General features: G+C 42.3%; 1 pseudogene; it reads right to left on the bottom strand.

Annotated features, from left to right (window-relative positions):
- Positions 1-298: 298 nt before the first annotated feature.
- On the bottom strand, positions 299-2848 carry LOC122745279 (annotated as a pseudogene).
- Positions 2849-4252: the final 1404 nt, after the last annotated feature.

The following is a 4252-nucleotide window of genomic DNA, read 5'->3' as shown; positions in this document are numbered from 1 at the left end:
TGCTCCTTCAGCAGTCACTTTCTGATCATAAAGTTAATTAATTTGGAAAATACAGATGCAGAAGTAGAATATGCAAGTGGGTGCTTTGTTGGGGGAGGCCTGCTAGAGTTATGAGGGGAAGGTTTAGAGACCAGCAATTGAGAAGCACAACCAGAGGGGGTCTCCAATTAAGTGGACTGAGGTATGACTTTGGAGCCCTGGAACAATTAAAGCTGTCAACCCAACTGAATTTGGACAACCAAGTCCCTTTTGAAACAGAAGCACCACTTTCCCACTTTTTCTAGCCTCTTCCTAGCAATTAGACATTCTGGGTCCCCAGTCTGCGTCCCAATGTCCTCTTTAGTGCCACCCTCACCTCCTTATTGCGTAGGGTATACACCACAGGGTTGAGCAACGGGGTGACCACTGTATAGAAAACAGCCACCATCCGGTCCTGATCTGGGTTGCTTCCTGACTTTGGTCTCAGATAGATGATAGAGGCACAGCCAAAGTGCACGATTACCACAGTAAGGTGGGATGCGCAAGTAGAGAAGGCTTTGCGACGCCCATCGGCAGAGGGGATCCTCAAGATGGCAGCCACGATGAAGGCGTAGGAGAGCAGAATGAGGAGGAAGGAGACCAGCACCACAATCACACTGAGGAAGAAGATGGTCAGGGCCTTGGCTGCACTCTGAGTACAACTAAGCTTGAGAACAGGTGCGATGTCACAGAAGAAGTGCTCCACTCGGTTGCTGCGGCAGAAGGAGGAGGAGAATATGAGACAGGTCTCAATGATGGCCACCAGAAACCCTGAAGAGAAGACCAGGGCTCCCAGGTGGAGGCAAACAGTTGGACTCATGATCATGGCATACCGCAGTGGGTGGCAGATGGCCACATACCGGTCATAGCCCATCAGGGTGAGGAGGAAACAGTGACTGCAGCCCAGGCCCAGAAAAAAGAACATCTGGGCCCGGCAACTGGGAATGGAGATTATCTGGTTCTCTCATCAGCAGGTGGAACCAGCAGTTGGGGGATGGTGACCAGCGTGTGTAGCAGTCTCTGAGAGGGACAGGACCCCTAAGAAGCAGTACATGGGTGTGAGGAGGGTGTGATCCAGGTAGATGATGGAAAGTTCCGTGGATGTTGCCACTGAGTGTGATCTAGGTCCATGAGCAGGAAGAGAGTGCAGAGAGTAAGGCTTCAGGTCTGAAGGTTGGAGAACCCCACAAGCACAAATTTCCAACACTATCCAAGTCTCCGTTCCCCCCACTTCATCCCAAGAGTCTAAAAGGAGATAGAACATGAAAGGAGATTTTAACATCAGCCATATCTAGAAAAGAAGTTTGCACCCGTGGATAGAAAGGAAAAAAAGAAAGGGAGAGAGAGAGAGAGAGAGAGAGGAGAGGAGAAGAGAGAGAGGGAGGGGGGGCAGAGAGAGAGGAGGAGAGACGAGAGAAGAAGAAGAAGAAGAAGAAGGAAGAAGAAGATAGAAAGGAAGAGAAGGAAGGAAGGAGGAAAAGGGGTCATTGAGGTATTGGGTTTTGGTTTGGTTTGGTTTGGGGTTTTGGTTTGGTTTTGTTTGGGTTTTTTGTGAGGCAATTGGGGTTAAGTGACTTGGCCAGGATCACACAGCTAGTAAGTGTTAAGTGTTTGAGGCCAGATTTGAACTTAGGTCCTTCTGACTCCAGGGCCAGTGCTCTATCCACTGCACCACCTAGCTGCCCTGGTATCTTTTTTAAAATGCTTTGAAAGCTACAGGTTAATTATAATTAGGAAAGTAAGTTATACATAATAGAGCTTGGCAGTTTCATGTACAAGCATCTAATTTCTACTACGTATATGGAAATACATTTTATTTGATTTGTTACATTCAAAATAAAAAAAATTGTGTGTACTCTTTCTATTGAGGGCATCCTTGTCCTTCCAACCACCAGGTATCACAGTCTTAGAGCATCAGACTACTCACTCTTCTTCACCCCCTCACATCTAATCAGTTGCAAATCAGTTGATATTATTTCTCTCTATGTAAGTGGTATCAGACTCAAATAGAAATGGGCCACTAACCATACATAAGGATCTGTGTGGGCACACTTTGACTTAGGAAACCACATATTAACATTATCTATGTTCGACTGCACTTTTATTTATTTTGTTAAATATCTCCAATTATGCTCTGCTCTATATCTCTTGCATGGGATAAAATATGTAAAGTGCTTTGTAAATCTTAAAACACTATCTATATTCAGTCCCTTTCAGTCATTTTTCAGTCCTGACTCTTAGTGGCCCCATTTGGGGTTTTCTTGGCAAAAATGCTGGAGTAGTTTGCCATTCCTTTCTCCAGCTCATTTGACAGATGAAGAAACTAATGCAAACAGAGGTTAAGTGATTTGCCCAGGGTCACACAGCTAGTAAGTGTCTGAAGTTGGATTTTAACTCAGTTCTTTAACTTGAGGGATTTAACTCCAGACCCAGACTCTATCTACTATACCACCTAGATGATGATTACTATGATAAAACCTCCTAATTGGTGTTCTTCATGCAGTCTCTCATAATTCCAATACATTGTCCTCCACACAACTACCAAAGTGATATTTCTAAAACACAAAACTGAGCGTGTTACTCCCTCAGCTCAATCAACTCCAATGGCTCCCTATTACCTCTAGGATCAGATCCAATTTTCTGTTAAGCATTTAAATCCCACTCCAACCTGACTCCACTTTATCTTTCTTGATTTATTATCACCTTCCCATCACAAACTGTTTCCGCCAAACTGTCTTTTGTTTTCTTCTTCATGCATAACAATCCATTGTTCACCTCTGCCTTTGCACAGGCTGTCCCCCACATCTGGATGCTGCTCCTCCATCCTCATCTCCACCACTTAAAATTTCTAGTTTCCTTCAAAGCTCAGCTCAAGTGCCACCTCCTGCATGAGGCCTTTTCCACTGTCCTCTGTTAACACTTCCCCTGTCCCTCAAACATTTTGTTTTTATCTCACAAATATTTATATGTGTATATATCTTCATTTATAGAACATAGGCACTTTGAGATCAAGGACTGTTTGTTTTTGTTAGTTTTGTCTCTAAGTCTAGTGTCTGACACAATTGTAGGGACTTAAGAAATGCTTGATGGATTGACTGCCTCATTTCAAGACAATTGTGTCACCAGCATTCCTTCCTCTGAATGTGTCATAATTCTTCCCCATTGATTGGGTCTGCTTTCCAGAAGCCCCCACTAGAGCCACATACCAGAATATCATTATAATAAGACCACAGAATAGAAGAGATAATAATCTGGTCATTTCAAAAAAAAGAAGATGAATATCCAGAGACTATCACACTTGAGACTGCAAGCCCCATTTTATCTAATTAACTCAATAAGCAATTTTAAGTCTCTACTATGTCCCAGGCATTATACCCAGTGCTAAGGATACAAAGACAAAAATGGAAAATGGTCCTTATTTCAAGGAGCTTACATTGTCCTGGGGATATGCAACATGTAAATAGTTAAGTATGTACCAATGTAGCCTATGCCTGAGAACCTGGAGGAAAGAGGAATCTATTCTTTAGCTTTAAGAAATATTTTTTATCTCATTTCCATCAACCTTTAATTGCAATGTCATCATTCAATTCAATAAATATGTTTTCAGCCCTTACTTTGTTCTGAGACCAATTCTGGGCACACAGGGAGAAAGTGTAGATGAGACACTGACCTTCCCCTCAGGGCACAATAGTCTAATAAAAGGAAAAGACACACAGATCACTACCATTTGGAATATTAAATAAAGCAAAAGAGAGCTTCAAGTCAAGTGTCCCTCAAGGTTTGTAAAGGAAAGGGTCACATTACACAGTTCACATTCGCACTTAATTGCTTAAAGCAGTGGCCCTCAAAGTGCACTGCAAGCACCCCTCAGGGATGACAAGACCCTTTCAGGGGATCTGTGAAATCAAAACTATTTTCACAATGATACTAGGATATTATTTGCCTATAGAAATATTCCTCCTTTTCCAAGTACATATCTGAGTAAGGTCGAATTTTCTTCATATACTTCAGCCAAATCAACGTGTCAAAACAGATTGAATGCAGAAACAGATAAGAGCATTCAGTTGTCTGCTATTAAGCTAGACATTAAAGACATTTGAAAAATATGTAAAACAGCACCACTCCTCTCACTACATTTTTTTGTTTTGGAAAATATACTGATTTGTCTTTTTTAAATGTTTTTTTGTGGCATTCAAAGACCTTCATAATCTAGCCCCCCTCCTACCTTTCTAGT

The sequence above is a fragment of the Dromiciops gliroides genome, chromosome 1 (assembly GCF_019393635.1).
Source record: "Dromiciops gliroides isolate mDroGli1 chromosome 1, mDroGli1.pri, whole genome shotgun sequence".
In the NCBI taxonomy this organism is placed as follows: domain Eukaryota; kingdom Metazoa; phylum Chordata; class Mammalia; order Microbiotheria; family Microbiotheriidae; genus Dromiciops; species Dromiciops gliroides.
The sequence above is the reverse complement of the archived record's forward strand: the minus strand, read 5'-3'. Positions and strand labels throughout refer to the sequence as shown.